Below are 17518 nucleotides of genomic sequence, written 5' to 3' on the forward strand. Positions count from 1 at the left end.
AAACACTGAAAGTTCTGCACAAGGAATGTCGCGTTTGTGAATAAAACTTGTAAGGACAACGGACAATCGACAGGTTTTTATCTGAGGACTGGAGATTGTTGCAGGTTCAGAATCATAAACATGTAGGACAGTTTCAACAGAAGTGAAAAAAATGTTAAAACTATGTTCTAACTATATACAAATATGATTATACAATATACAACTTTGACTTCGCTTCATTTAATTTCGGATTAACACTGAGTAGTCATACTTTTCACATTAGGATGGAGAAACAAAGCTAGCATGGAAATGGTAAGAGTTAGAGCTGAGGCATAGATATATTACGGTTTCAATGAATGTAGAAATACCAATTAAATAGAAATACAGACGCACATACACAAACAAGCAAGCACTCATGTTTTTCACATAAAAGTATACGTGTACTCAGTACCGTGTACTCATTAAAGTTGTTATGTTGAAAGGTAGAAACGCAATGAGTTAAATATTGGAATAAACATCTTTATTTCGAAAATAAAATTGACTAGTCTCATGTATCACAAATATTGACAAGTTTATGGAGCTGCGTTCTGGACTATATCCGTTATAAATCGCAATTACTGTTAAGTATATAACAATCAAGACAATACTATATTTGAAATGTGGTTTGGAGTGTTTTTGAAAGATATCTTTTCCTTGGCGGTTTAACTTGTAAATGTGGTATTGGTGCTGTTTTGGGTGAAGGTAAAAAGAAGAATGTTGTTTTGTTAAAGTGTTAAAAATGAAGCCTACACTAGCACTTGGGAGGTCATGTGACCTGCAAGCAGACCACGTCGCCCATGGCTAATTGGTTGTTGTTGATTTTGTAGTACTTCGGGCTCTTTGACTTCCTTCGCACAAGGGACCCCAAAGACGACGTGATTAGAATTTAATATAATGTGGCGAGTCTGTTTGTACGTCTCGGATAGAATCATACACGTTGAATATACTTATAAAGAAAAACTGTTCAGTTAGATGGTTGATGCAATCTGTTCTTCAATTCAAAACATAATATACAAAAAGGAAAAATACGAACTCGATTATTTTTCAAAATCTTGATTTCTAAATATAATTTACAATTTTAATACGCAGAAAATATCTGTTTTCATTTGTAAATTACTGATTACATAATTTATTTCTATTTTTATCTCGGCTTGATAAGAGTATTGCAATACGGATACAAACAGCCCAGTGCAGTTTAAACAAATTGTTGACAAGTCTGGACCATGTTTAATTTAACTTATCTGATAGAGCTGAAGTACGCACACCTTGTCAATATATTTATATATTTAATGTGTAGGACTGAAACAGTAGTTAGAAATGGATAAAGTTCCTTTTGTTATATCTATGGTACGCTTCACATTTCAAGCAGGAAGTTATTGATCGACAAAAAACATGTACAGGCTAAATATAAAAGCATTTAGCAAGAGCTATGGAATTGATTATGAAGCCAAGTGACATTTTAGTCTAAGAGAGACAATTTGTAATAGAAAATGAAATAAGTTTGCCTATTACTCTCCCTTCCCTTTTGCTAAAAAGCGGCAAATCTCAAGCTGCACTGTTGAACTTGACATATATGTTTGTTTTACTTTGTTTTAGAAAACTTTGATTGTTTTACTAAAAGTCTAATACACTAACGGTTAGTATTGATTAGCATTTTGCATTCACACCAAACTTTTATTACACATAGCTATATCGCATCACACTTTTATTACACATAGATTTATCGAAACCCTTCAATTACATCTAGATACATCGAAATACACTTCTATTACCCCTAGATATATCGAACCACTCATCAAATACACCTAGATACAACGCACCACACTCTTATCGCACCTAGATATATCGTATTACACTTTTATACAACGTAGAAATTTCGAACCAGTCTACCATTACACCAAGATATATCGAAGCATACTTCTATTACCCCTAGATATATCGAACCTCTCTCCTTTAACACCTATAAATCGAACCACTCTTCAAATACACCTAGACATATCGCACCACACTCCTATAGCACCTAGATATATCACATCACACTTCTATATAACGTCCATATATCGAAACACTCTTCGATTACACCTAGATATATAAAAATACACTTCTATTACACCTAGATATATCAAAACACACTTTAGTACACCTAGATATATCGCATCACACTTTTATTAATCCTAGATATATCGCACCACACTTTTATTACACCTAGATATATCGAAACATACTTTTATTACACCTAGATATATCGAAACACACTTTTTTAAACCTACAAATATCGCATCACACTTGTATTACACATAGATATATCGAAACACACGTCTATTACACCAAGATATATCGAAACACACTTTTATTACACCTAGACATATCGCATCACACTTTTATAATACGTTGATATGTCGCACCACACTTTTATAACACCAAGATTAATCTCATCAACTGTTCCAATGCGACAAAAAAACTAGCCCGAGCAACATGTTAGAAAACAACATCTACTAAATCATTTATTTTTAACATCCTTCATTCCCTGGTAATTGATTTTTAACATCGTTGATGGCCTGGACATTGATTTTTAACATCGTTGATGCCATGAACATTGATTTTTAACATCGTTTATGACCTGGTCATTGATTTTTAACATCGTTGATGCCCTGGACATTGATTTTTAACATCGTTGATGCCCTGGACATTGATATTTAACATTGTTGATGCCCTGGACATTGATTTTTAACATCGTTGATGCCCTGGTCATTGATTTTTAACATCGTTGATTGCCACGTAATGCTTTGGATAGGTCATAAACTACTGTTCTAAAGCCCCAACACAAGAATGCTATATATGAATATAAAGCTAATTAATGTTACAGCAAATTACACCCATTCGAAAATGACCTTTCAGTGAGACATGTGTGTTTTTAATAACACATTCTAGTGAATCAAAGTAACATATCAACTCATCCCGTTTGATGTTAACAACTCGATTGAAAGACTGTTTTAGATTTGTTTTTAATTGCAGCAACTTTAATTTGGTTGATATGAGTATGCCAATCGCCCTCATCAGAAGGAAAACTACACTGGTGTTTGTGCGATTCAACAGACGGGATAGCAATGTCTTGCATGTACACAGGTGGGTGAATAGGTTTGTTTCTTTTCTTAGATATGACCATTGATTCAGATCTATTAGAATTGAACTTTACAAGCCACTTATAAGACCAGAGAGATATTCTGTTGATGTATATATATATATTAAAGCTGCAGTCTGCTGAAGTCCACTATAACAAAGAGATTTGTATCATCAGCAAATAACTTGATATTTGTATCTTTCTCATTTACTATATCATCATTGTAAACAATGTAAACAACTTCTATTGATTTTAATGCTGAATTGGCACCTATAATTATCACACACAGGCGCCTTTTTTACGTAGTTGGAAAACCAAAACATAAAACGACCATACATACCTGCTTTTTAGAGTTTATAAATACGATAACGATGCCAAACTTTGTCAAATGATTTCCTTATATCAAAGAAACATCTCTTAAGTCATGACCATGTTGAGAGCTTGACCAAAACTAGTATGGAGTTAGGTAAGCTTATTGACAGTATAACCACCTGGCAGAAAACCGGATTGGAACCGGGCAAAGAACGTGTATCACGGAGAAAGTTGTACATGTATACATTTTGTAACCTTCTCCATGGTATATAAGAGAGAGTTTTGACGATAATTTGATAAGTTGGAAGGATCACGTTTTTCAAAGGCAACGCATACATTTAAACATTTCCAATCGAGTAGAATACGTTTATCAATGCCATCAGACCCAGATGCTCTACCAACCGAGAGACTATGAAGGCATATTCAACTTCGGAGGGAATGATAACAATCGAATCATGTTTACCATCAACACTAATTTAATTCCGTTGAGGTAATACTTGGCTTGAAACGTCAACGTAGGTCTGAAGGACAAATAAATAAATGAGGATATCAATCTTGCCTTACCTTGTTCGTCTGCAAGGTACTCACCATCAAGTGGGCTTAGTAATGGGCGTCATAAATGACTTACGTTTTACACCATCCCTAGAACTTAGTCCACTTGATTTGAGTTTCGAAGCAAGTGAATCAAAATGTTTCGATTTTAAACTCTGGATCAGAGCGACAACTTCAAACTACACAAGCCGCGAAACCAAATGTATCGGATTGTTAGCGTGTTTGACATTTCTATCAGCTCGTTTGCGCTGTCGAAATTTTAATTTAAAATGAGGGGTAAAACAATCAATATTTGTATTCGTAATGAATGACCAATCAGTGTCCGTAAGCTTCTGGCCATGTTTATTTTAGGTCCAATTGTCTTATTTCCATATTCTACGACGAACTACCTTCTTTACCGGTTTATGGTATCTTAAAATACCAAAAAAAGGACAATGAAAATGAATATTTTGCATTAGGAATGATTCTCAAACTCCTCTATAGACTAAGAAGTTTCAGTTTGAAACAGATACTATTAAGGGGTAGATAACTGTGAGAGAATTTATGTAAAGTGTCTTGGATCTAAGAGGTATTGTTAATTGCAAACGGTTCACTAATGGAGTTGAATTTTCGCCCTGTATTTTCAACGTAATTGGTCAGATTGAAATCACCTGTAATGATAATATCATCAATGCCGCTTTCTCTCGCAAAATCTTTAGAATCTTCATTGAGGCTAAAGTAACTATTACCATAGTACGATGGCACAAACTAATCAGTACACGTTTAGTTGTGCGTATCTTTATTTCCAACCACAAACAATTAAGTTTATTTAACATCAACTCTACATCATTTCGTCTTTCAAATTGTATACACTTATAATTTGATGTCGGTTTCAGATAATATGTCATATGTCGTATTTGCCCTTTCACAGTTTACTGTGGAGGTATTCACGAAGCCGAAATACTATCATGAACCTTTGAGATATGCATCTATGTGCACGGAAAGCGTTCAGAATTTTTGCATTCATTGAAAGGAATGTAACTCTTGTATTTGTAAACACGTTCTGCATGGTATAAATGTAATACATATTAACCTACAATCGTAACTTCTATTATGCATTAATATCATGGAAAACAGTCTTATTTCGTGTGCGAACCGGTCAATTTTCTATTCAATATAGAAGCCACAGACACTTAATGCAAAATAAAGTTCGTCTCCAAGTAAATTTATTTCTCAGCAGGTTTCATAACTTAACGTCACTCTTTACGAAATGTTTTAGTGAAAACCCTAATTGACCATGACCCCACACACCACAAATGCAGGTACGTCACTGTGCTACTTGCAAAGCTTCATAACTATACCTTACTTGTAACTTTAGGGCCTAGTTTAATCGTTCTATAAATGATCCCCCCATAACCGTGTATTGTGAACTAAGGCTGTGTATTGATCTTAATCTAAATGCCTACTTATATTATCAGATCTCCGATCTGAATATCCTGCTCTCATACCCTTATACCACAAATGCAGTTACGTTCCTGTGCTACTTGCAAAGCTTCATAACTATATCTCACTTGTAACTTAAGTGTTTGGACGGAAACTGTTTTCTTGGTTATTAATAACAGTGACATTGACCCCACATAGTCAAATAGTTCGAGATTGTATTTACGTTCAGTCTAAATAACATCTAGTGCTGGACGTAGGTGGGGAAAAGGCTAAATTTTCGTTAGGGTTAGTTGTTGGGTAGTGGCGCACAGCCGACGCCTAAATAAGTAGGCGTGACATATAAGCTTTCTATCGAATGTTATTTACACGAAACCCTTTTTTATAGCAGCATTAATGGGTACACTTTCACATGTGTAAAGATTTTTTTAAAGAACACATAATATGTTAAGGAAATGTTAATTACCAATAAGTTAGAAATTATTTGTTTCACCGTTAAGAAGGCTTCCTAAAAATCAATGACGTAAAATTACGCTTCCCTTTACTTAATAAAACAATGCTTCTGGATTCCATCTTTAGAAATACTTGTATTGTACATGGGCACAGGTCGATGCTGAGGTTTGGTGTACTTTTGTGATATAACTAGAGATTCTGTTTTGCTAGGATTGAATGAAACCAGCCAATTTTCAGCTCATTCATAAATTTAAGTGAGATCAGTATTCAACTGAACCGTTGCGGAAGAGGATCTTCGACTAGTACGTAGGGACTGGTGTCATTTGCAAAGAGACGGATGTTAGATTGAATTTCTTTAACAATATCATTGATACAAATAGCAAAGAGAAGTTGATCTAAAATTGAACCTTTGGGAACACTGGTCTGTATAGGGAGAGTATCTGAGTAATATCCATCCAAGACAATAAATTGCTGTCCACCTTTGAGATAATCGGACAGCCATTTGTGAAAAGATCCAGAGATACCTTTTCGAGATAGTTTAAACAGGAGACCTGTATGCCATACCCTTCCAAATCTCTATGAGATATCGCAAAACAGCTCGAATTTCTTTTTAGTTTATCCATAGCTTAACAGAATGTTTGATGAATGTATGAAAGCTGATTTACAGTTAAATCATTAGGGACAAAACCCGATTGTAAGGAGGATTTGCCGTTGTTGCCAACGAAGAGGTTGAACATTTGCTTATGAATAACCTTCTTCAAGTACCTTATTAATGCAACTTAATAACGATATACGTTAATGATTTCCAATTAACAGTGGGTCGTTCTTCTTATGAACAGCACATACATGGGCCAATTTCCACTTTTTAGGTAAAATACTAATTTGAAGGGAGTGGTTGAAAAGGCAACTCAAAGGTTTAGCTAGTTTGCAACTCCTCCATCCGGACCAGAATCTTTAGCCAATTACTCCAAATGAGTAATGCGAGTTTTTCTAATAAGAGTTGTTGCTTCATTACGTAATCGTTTGCAGGTAGCTCAACCGCTGTGGAGGTCTGATAGCTTGGCGTTGTCGTACGCTCTTTTCCTCCTGCGTATGTGCAATCTAATTGAGTTGTGCATCCATTCTGGATCAGACTTTCGAACAGTTACTATTCTTATATGAATAGCTGCTTGACATAGGTTGTAGTCAAATTGTCAGCAAATATGTCAATATGTGTCGTAAAACAGGAGTCCCAGATTAATTCAGAAACACTACGTCGTAATTAGTTGAAGTCACCTTGGTCATACTTCCAAATACATTTTTGTAAGATGATGAGCATGGCTTAGAATATTTAAAGCAACAGAAGAAGGGACAAGTGCATATTTGGGCCTAAAAATGGTTCACCTACATCAGAAATATTAACATGTTCTGGATTTGAGACTAGAAAGAGGTCGATAAGTGAAATAGAATGTTCAGTGAAGTTAATTGCCTCTGATATCATTTATGTCATGTCGTATCTTTGTACAATGTGTTTTACTTTGGATCGAGAGGCATTTTTCGTCATATCAAGATTAAAATCTCCAGTTATAATGACATCTTGTATGCCGAGGTTGAATGCAAGATCGATGTAGTTTTCAATGGATGAGAGGACAAGAGGGGTTTAATTTGGTGGACCATAAAATGTACCAACCAATATTTTACGATTCTTAAGACGGACTTCAAGCCATAGACATTTTGTACCATTAGGTTCTTACTCGTGCCGTCTTTATAAAGGTAAATTATCACTCACATTTACTAGAATTCCACCGTGCCTGTCCACTTGTCTGTCTCTTCTAAACGAGATGTAACAACTCAGGAATATTATTATCATCTCACCATGTTTCCGTGCAGCATATCACGTCAAACTCTGAAAGATCTGCAAAAGGAATGTCGCGTTTGTGAATAAAACACGAAGGACATTGTAACGGACGATTGACAGGTCTGATCTGGGGACTGGAGATCGTTGCAGGTTGTGGATCATAAACATGTAGGACAGTTTCAACAGAAGTGACCGCATATTAATTGTGTTTTAGGGTAAGTGATATATGTATTTAGAACTTTAATAAAAAAACAAACGTTAAGACTATGTTTTAACTATATTAAAATATGATTATACAATGTACAACTTTGACTTCGCTTCATTTAATTTTGGATTAACGTGAGTAGTCATACTTTTCACATTAGGATGGAGAAACAAAGCTAGCAAGGAAATGGTAGCATCGGTATATTAGGGTTTCAATGGATGTAGCAATACCAATTAAATAGACATACAGGCGCACATACACAAACAAGCAAGCACTCATGTTTTTAACATAAAAGTATACGTGTACTCAGTACCGTTAACTCATTAAAGTTGTTTAATTGAAAGGTTGGAACGCAATGAGTTAAATATTGGAATAAACATCTTTATTTCGAAAATAAAATTGACTTGCCTCATGTATCACACATATAGACCAGGTTATGGAGCTGCTTTCTGGACGTATGACCGTTATCAAACGCAGTAACTGTTAAGTTTATAAAAATCAAGACAATATTATAGTTGACCTGTGTTTTGGAGTGTTTTTGAAGGATAACTTAAGGATGCACTATTACTCCCAGATAAGATTTACCACAATGAATAATTTTGTTTTAATTTTCCAAAGGGATGAATAAATGTCGAAAACAATGGTTCTTTTGAAGGATAACGAGTTTGAATTGAAAGAATAAACATAAAACACGGTACCTCTGCCTTATGAGACTATAGTAGACTACAATAAATCTTTTAGCATTCACCATCATTTAATATGTATGCGCTTTCTGCTATTAAATACACGGTTAAAATCTTCTCATTAGTTTTTAATAATTTTCATAAATGCATTATTCAGTAAGTAGTTAAAGGTTATAAGTCAAAATTATGTGTGTTACACTTGTTTATGTAGTGAATTTGAATAAGAGTGTCACTTTAATTGTTGTGTTTCTTTTCCTTGACGATATAACTTGTACATGTGGTATTAGTGCTGTTTTGGGGGAGGGTAAAGAGAAAGATGTTGTTTTGTTAAAAATGAGGCCTACACAAGCACTTGGGAGGTCATGTGGCCTGCAAGCAGACCACGTCGCCCGTGGCTAATTGGTTGTTGTTGATTTTGTAGATTTTTCTTCGGGCTCTTTGACTTCCTTCGCACAAGGGACCCCAATATAGAGTTGTTTAGAGTTTAATATAATGTGACGAGTCTGTTTGTATATCTCAGATAGGTTTATACACGTTGAATATATTCATAATGTAAAACTGTTCAGTAAGATGTTTGGTGCGATGTGTTCTTCAATCTAAAACATTAAATGCAATAAGGGAAATTACAAACTCTATTATTTTTCAAAATCTTGATTTCTAAATATAATTTACAATTTCAATACACAGAAATGATCTGTTTTCCATTGTAAATTACTGATTACATAATACATTTCTATTTTTATCTCAGTTTGAGTCCTGCAATCAATACGGATGTAAACAGCCCAGCGCAGTATAATCAAATTGTTCGCAATATCGGACCATGTTTAATTTAACTTATTTTATTGAGCGGAAGTACACACAACCTTCAAAAAGGATAAAGTTCCTCTTCTTACATCTATGGTACGTTTTACATTTAAAGCAGGAAGTATTTATAGAAAAATACATGTACAGGCTAAATATAAAGCCATATGGCAAGAGAATGGAATTGATTATGTAGCGGAGTGAAATTTCAGTCTAAGAGACGCAATATGTAATAAGACAATGAAGTAAGTGTATAATATTACTTTCCCTTGCCTTTTGTTGGAGAAGTGGGATACCTAAAGCTTGATTGATAGTTGTGCACTGTTGAACTCTAGAGATGTTTGTTTACATTGTTTACATTGAAAAACTGAATTGTTGTACTGAAAATCTCATACACTAATGCTTAGTATTGATTTGCATTTGTTGTCTTTTGTGTTTGTCTTGGCTTTGCAATGTATTGGATTGATCATTATTTATTCACCTGCATTTATTTAGTTGTATCATGTCTTCATGACATAAGCAGATTTTGTATATAAATCGGAATGGTAGTTCCATGATATTTTTTAACCCGTTTCCTGATATTGATATATGTGGGTTTGGTTACAGTTGATAACATGCATGGATAATAGAAGTCATCGTGGGAGAACGATTGGAGTAAGAGTGGTTGGTTTCTTAAATCAGTAAGTTCCATGTAGATATTTGGTTTTAGGATGTACTGTGATGCTGTTGTTTTTGTGTGTTTTGTTGTTGTTGATGATGATGTTGCTGTTGTTGTTGTTGTTGTTGTTGTTGTTGTTGTTGTTGTTGTTGGTGTTGTTGTTGTCGTTGTTGTTGTTGTAAATATTTGCATTGTATATGTGTTTTATATGTTTTAGCCATTTAATATAATCTGCCACTGCACACGATTAAAGCATATAAGACATTGGACTCTTACGATTTTAAGACGGCTATGATTATTAAACGTGTTATTATTCATTATCTTATGATTAATAACATTTATCTTTTCAGAACGTTCAGATTATAAGTATCTTCCATGGCCGAGAGTGTAAGATAGGTTTATTCCGACCTGAGCGTAGGTTGTTTTTCGGAAACGAGGTTTACCGAGTTTCCGCAAAACACCCTGCGCGAGGGTCGGGATGTAGATGCTTTTTCTCCCACCTTAGTTAAACAAAATTAAGTAAAAATGTATTTTTTGGCTGGAACTCTTTTGTGCTTAGTGAAAATAATTGCGTATGGATATGCGATAATTCGTGGTTGTCATGGATATTGGCGCAGTGATTCAGAGTATGTAAATTGTCTGATCGGTCTTAATAGTTCTAAGAAGAGTGAAGCATTATTTTTTGAAAGGTGCGTGAAAACTGTGTTCTGGTCACATTTGAAGCGAGAAATAATTTACTAGCGTTCTAAATATATCCACAAGACAAGGTTTCCAAGACGCTACAGACGACAGTCTTCAAAAAGGGAGGTAATTACAATGTGGTGACCATTAAAAAAAGTTTCATACGGGCATTTTATCTTCGCCCGTGGGCAAGATAAGAATTTCTAGCATGGTTAAATTAATGGATCTATTTATCTGAGGTGGGAGAATGTATGTTAACATTGGTAAATGTTGGAAAATTAAAGGCATTGAGGGAAATTGTGTTAAACTGCTTTATATGGTAAATTGGACATATCAACCCACCCTCGCTTATTCTATTATTAATCCTGGAATGATCCAGAAAACAACAATTTGGAGACAGAAGATGCAATTAAGTATATCAAAAACATATTTTATGTTGAAACATAAGGAGACTGACTATTGTAGAAAACACTCAAATAAGCTGTTTGGATAATAATGGAGAAAGGAAAGAGAAGCAAGGTGGAAATAATGAGTCTTATCGTCAATGACATTAAAGATTGTAAGGTATATAAAGAGATGGACAGCATAGACCTACAAACTAGTTTTGCTCTTCAATTCGGATGTCGTTACCAGATGGTTATCATTATTATTATTATTATTATTATTATTATTATTATTATTATTATTATTATTATTATTATTATTATTACTATTATTATTATTATTATTATTATTATTATGATTATTAAATGTTTTATTATTAGAAGAAGAAGTAGTAGTTGTGGTGGTGGTGGTGCTGCTGCTGCCGCTCGAGGACGCATGGGACCGAGCCAAAACCTCGAGGAAACCGCTGTTTCGAACGACCAATTTCAATTTGTCTGTTATGAAATATCTTTTAGTGTATTTAAGTCTGAGGTCGTCAAACCGACTGTTTACTAAGACACCGCTTATGTGTTGCGTGGTGGAAATCGCTCATTCCCAAATGCACTTATCAACTACTATCGGCCATGCGTAAACAGTTATAAACGGTTTTTCACACCTTATCAATATGCCTTTCAACGGTCATTGCAATTTTTACAACTTGCGAAAATTTTAACACCTAACAATTGTTCGTTTATTTTGAAACACGCGTTCGGGTAAAAGAATGAAATTTTGACCTCGAGGTAGCCATAAGGTTTATGATGATTTGTGTACTTTGGACCGACTATATTGCTCAACTCCTCGACTTAGGTTTCGGTGCATCGTAGGTATATATTATATGAAAATATAATGTAGAAGGAAAATTGTTCGGGACAAGGCTCCGACCTCGACGGACCGCCGATTCTCGACCGCCGACCGCTTTTTCAAACAACCACAGTTTTCCTGTATTACGCCTAGAATATCGGAACACACTTCTGTTACGCCTAGATATATAGCTACATACTCCTATTGCACCTAGAATTATCGCGCCACGTTTCATTGATACCTAGATATTTAGAACCACACTTCCATTACGCCTAGATTTATCGCACCACACTCCTATTCAATCTTAATTTATCGCACGTTTTTGACAACTAGATTTATCGCACCACACTTCTATTTCACCTAGTTATATTGCACCACACTTCGGTAACGCCTAGATATATCGCGCCACACTTCTATTACATCTAGATATATCGCACCACACTTCTTTTACACCAATATTTATTTCTTCAAGTGTTTCAATGCGAGAAGAAACTAGTCTGATCAAAATGTAAGATAATAAATTCTACATATTCATTTACTTTTAACATCTGTGAGGCCTTGATTTTGTTCATGAATACAATGGAGGAAGTAAAAAAATATAATCGTATTATAAGCTGTTTCTTGAATCACTTCAATATCACATGTCTTCTATGACCCAGCACGGTTTTTATATAATCATTTGCTGTATGTCTTAGGGGACTCACCGTTTGTATAGGGTCAGACATTGAAAAATGCAGTGTGAAACGTGAACAAAAAGCTTGTTACAAATACAAATAAAAATACAAGAAAAGAAATTAAGCGGCTACACTTACCTGCTTTTTCGATTTTATATAGAAGATTACGCTGCCAGACTTTGTCAAATGCTTTCCTTGCAAAAGAGATAACTCTTATGACAAGACCATGTTGAGAGCATGACAAAAACTAGTATATAGCTAGGTAAAGTAGTTGACAGTATACTCACCTGGCAGAAAGCCGGATTGGAATCAGGTAAAGGAACGTGTATCACGGAGAAAGTTGTATACATTTTGTAACCTTCTCCATGGTATATAAAAGGGAGTTTTGACGATAATTTGATGGGTTGGAAGGATCACCCTTTTTAAAGACAACGCATACATTTTAATATTTCCAATCGGAAGGAATAACACAATAAGTTAACAAAGCATTTGGCTTAGTTTTGAGGAAGCTTCGAGTAGAATACGTTTATCAATGCCATCAGACCCAGATGCTTTACCGACCGAGAGACTATGAAGGCATATTCAACTTCGGAGGGAATGATAACAATCGAATCATGTTTACCATCAACACTAATTTAATTCCGTTGAGGTAATACTTGGCTTGAAACGTCAACGTAGGTCTGAAGGACAAATAAATAATTGAGGATATTGGCCTTGCCTTGCCTTGTTCGTCTGCAACGAACCCAACGAGTAGTGGGAGTGATAAGTGAATTAAGTTTTCCACCATTCCTAGATCTCAGTTCACTTGATTTGAGTTTCGAAGCAAGTGAATCAAAATGTTTCGATTTTGAACTCCATATCAGAGCGTCAAATTATACAAGCCGCGAGATCGGATTGTTAGCGTGTGTGACCTTTCTATAAACTACTTTTCGGAATACAGTTATTGAAAATATCAACAATTGATTCAATAAATTAGGGGTAAAAATTCAATACCTGTATTCGTAATAAATGACCAATCAGTGTCCGCAAGCTTCTGGCCATGTTTATTTTAGGTTCCATTGCCAATTATCCATATTCTACGACGAACTACCTTCTTCACCGGTTTATGGTATCTTAAAATACCAAAAAAAGGCCAATGAAAACGAATGTTTTGCGTTAAGAATGGCTCTCAACTTCCTCTATGGACTCAGGAGATTCAGTTTGAAACAAATACTAGTAAGAGCTAGATAACTGAGGAAGAATTTGATGTTAAGTGTCCTGGATCTGAGAGGTATTGTTAAATGGCAAACTGTTTACTGTGGAGGTATTTATAAAGCCGAAATACTATCTAAAGAACTATCTTAAGAACATGAGATGGATCTATGTGCACGGAAAGCGATGAAAATTTATGCATTCATTGAAAGGTATGTAACTCTTGTTTTTGTAAACACGTTCTGCATGGTATAAATGTAATACATATTAACCTAAATCATACCTTATATTATGCATTAATATAATGGAAAACTAAAAACCAGTCTTATTTAGTGTGCGAACCGGTTAATTCTTCATTCAATATAGAAGCCACATACCCTAAATGCAAAATAAAGTTCGTCTCCAAGTTAATTTATATCTCAGTAAGTTTCATAACTTAACGTCACTCTTTACGAAATGTTTTAGTGAAAACCCTAATTGACCATGACCCACATACCACAAATGCAGTAACGACTCTTTGCTACTTGAAAAGCTTCATAACTATACCTTACTTGTAACTTAAGTGTTTGAACGGAAATTGTTTTGTTGGTTATTAGTAACAGTGACATTCCATTTGTACAGTCGTTCAATCAGCAAAACAATCAAATAAACATGTTTCCGTTTCATAGCTCAAAGGTAACACTGAAAGCAATTTCCGTATTAATGATAAAATGGGCCATTTTGCATATAATCAGTGGCGAAAGACTGGTTGCCTTATTTCGGAAAATTATGTGAATTTTTAACAGTTGCATGGATAATAAACACTTCATTAATTAAGTTTAAGCTGTTTAACGATTCAGTTTTTGTAAAACCTTGATTCCCTTTTGTGATGTTAATTCCAACTGTTTGATCATTGTCAAGTAAAAGTTCCTTTATTTCCATAGTTCACATGTATACATGGATAAATGTGGTAAAAAACCATATTCTAACTACTTATTAAATATCACATATAGGCGAACCGAACGAGTGAAATGCGATGAGATTTTGATTTCTTACGTAGCAATACAATGACAATATATATCTTATAAATAGTAAAATGTCAATGCCTCAAGAAAATAATACTTGACCCTAAAAAGTAATTGAAAGACTAAAAAAATATATTAATAGTTAGGAAGAAATCTAAAAATTTAGTTTAAAAGAAATAATGGTTAAATTAACGAGGTAATGGAGAACTACTTTTTGGTGTAAGTATTTTAAGCACATGTAGGTTAAGCGGTAGTGTTTAACAGATCTCAGATAGAGTTAGTTCAATACTGAACTTTTCATTAAAAGAAAAAATGCCTTAGAACAATTATAGCTGTTATGTAATGGTGAAATTTCCGACGGTATATATGTTTACGGTGTTTAATGATCTTATATTAGGCTTCAACGTCTTTAACATCTGTCACCGTTAAAATATTGGCGACAATCAAAAAATGTTTATACTGTTGTAGCTTTAATTTACAATATAGTTACTTCCTATATTTATGTTTGCGCTTTGGTGTATTATTTTTGCTCTCGATATGTCTTAAGAATATTGAATTGATATGTTGCCTTAGTAATATGCTTTGCCTCTCGGTATTTGACAACCAATTCTACATGGGTCCCAGGTTAAAACATTATACGGTGGTTACCGATATAAAATAGAACTATCCAATAAAGAATTCAGATATTGTTTCCAATTTTAGTGCCCCTAATAAGGTAGGCTGGAAGAGTTTCTTTTCAAAATCTAACGATTGGAAACGTTCAATTTAATTATAAGACTGAAAATCATGCACATGATGCCTGGGACAATGCTATTTACATACTCTATAAAAAAACATGCATGAGTCTTGCATGAACAAGAACACTAACGAATAAAATACCAAATATAATGAAAGATAACGGTTAGTACATGTTTATCCAGTGGCAATAAGAAAGATCAGCTGTTAAACACAGGAAAGGTTGGAAAGCCGAAATTCATAACTTATTTTTTACGCCTAAATGATGCAGGTTTGGTTAATGCAGCATTATTTGTGGATACATGTTAACCCTTGTTAATCTGTCAAAGTTATCCAGATATTTGATGAATCACGTGAAGTTTTAACAATTATTAATTACTCTACTTTTTCTTACCTCCAGGCTTATATTCCAAATCACGCAGCGATCATTATCTCAACAAAGTCCATTATTCATAACTAGTTAAATCTACATAATCGCATATTAAATTTAATTCCAAGACTATCTACACCATTCATAAATTCCTGCACGTGCTTTTTGTACCGTTAGCCAATGAAACGCGGCGAGTTTCCATTCATAAAATATCCCGAGGCAAGTTTAAGGGACTTGTTTTTACTACAAGTCAGTTAGCAGATCAACGAGTAGATACATGCAAACTTCTTAAGCTGTAAAACTCTGTATTACATTGATTTACTTTATCATGCCTGTTAGCGATTTTTCACTGTAACTGGTGGTAAAATTGCCTCAATTGTTATTTTCCGTCATGTTGTTTACCCAAATGCCTGTAAATGTTGTTTAATGTCTGACAAAATAAAAAGTGTGTGTGTGTGTGTGTGTGTGTGTGTGTGTGTGTGTGTGTGTGTGTGTGTGGTAGTTTTCCGGTTAGCGCGCTAGGTATTCCGGGCCTTTTTTCGGCCTTGGTGCAGGTGATATTGGATTGTAGTCACCAATTCGGACACGAGAGTTTCCTTTAGGTACTTCGGTTTGCCCTAAAACCTAATACCACACTCTTGTGATGTTGTAAGTGAGTGGTTAATATGATATTTAATTAAAAATGTGTCAAAATCGTTGTAAAAGAAATAAGTTTGAACGAAGGGGATACATTCATTGCACAAATCACGCCTTCTAAACAATATAATAACTGGATGTGTTTGGCGTTCAGTTAAATAGTAACACATATTCATTACAGTATTGTTTATTATGTAGCCTTAACTATCAAATTGTGTATAGTAACTGATGATGATATAACTGAAAATACAAAATATCTCCAGATTTGCAGGATCTGTTCTTTCAAAGTGAGAAGTTATTTAAGCTGTTCATTAAACGTATCACAACCATAGTGATATCATGAATCATCCGTTCATTGTATGAAGCATACACGATCACACAATATAATGACAAGGTGTATAATATGGCGTTGTGTTATATAGTTAATTTGTAGCCTTTACATTCGAGGAATCTATGCAAGGTACGACAATTGTTTCCGTATAATGGTATATGATAATGCCTGGGGATCATGTTTCGACACATGTTACTGAAATTATAACCCGATTTCAATAATTTGTTTATCAAAGTAATTCAGGCTATTCATTAGCGTATAACAATCATACTGATATCGTGATATTCCACAATAACACTACGTTTTGTATTTGAAACCTATCCTGACACTTCATGGTAGGAAATTACTCGACATTACAGTTTTGTCGTAAATTTTCAGCTTGCATGACGCTAAACATATAAACACGATAATTAAATTTGGTCACATGTATTGTGAGTGTATAATTACTTTCCTCAAATGCAGTAAGCTCGTTGATCACGCCAGTCAAAGGTATGACAATTGTACTTTATTCGGATTGTCTTCAAGTTGTTGCTGGCTCTGATTACACTTGATGATCTAACATGATGTTCTTCCATCTGTCTTGTTTCAGACAGACCAAGAGACAGACAGAAAA

The 17518-nt window shown here is 34.5% G+C and overlaps 1 protein-coding gene across 1 annotated transcript in view; it reads right to left on the reverse strand.

The window, feature by feature from the left end:
* The window catches only part of LOC128220314 (calpain-5-like), an 89719-nt gene extending 73614 nt beyond the window's left edge, over positions 1 to 16105 (reverse strand). Inside the window, exons 1-2 of the mRNA XM_052928669.1 lie at positions 15963 to 16105; positions 7644 to 7769 (exon numbers count right to left, since the gene is read on the reverse strand). The gene's annotated coding sequence lies outside the window, so the exon portion shown is untranslated. The remainder of the gene's footprint in view (positions 1 to 7643; positions 7770 to 15962) is intronic.
* Between the last annotated feature and the right edge of the window lie 1413 nt (positions 16106 to 17518).

The sequence above is a fragment of the Mya arenaria genome, chromosome 15 (assembly GCF_026914265.1).
Source record: "Mya arenaria isolate MELC-2E11 chromosome 15, ASM2691426v1".
NCBI lineage: Eukaryota > Metazoa > Mollusca > Bivalvia > Myida > Myidae > Mya > Mya arenaria.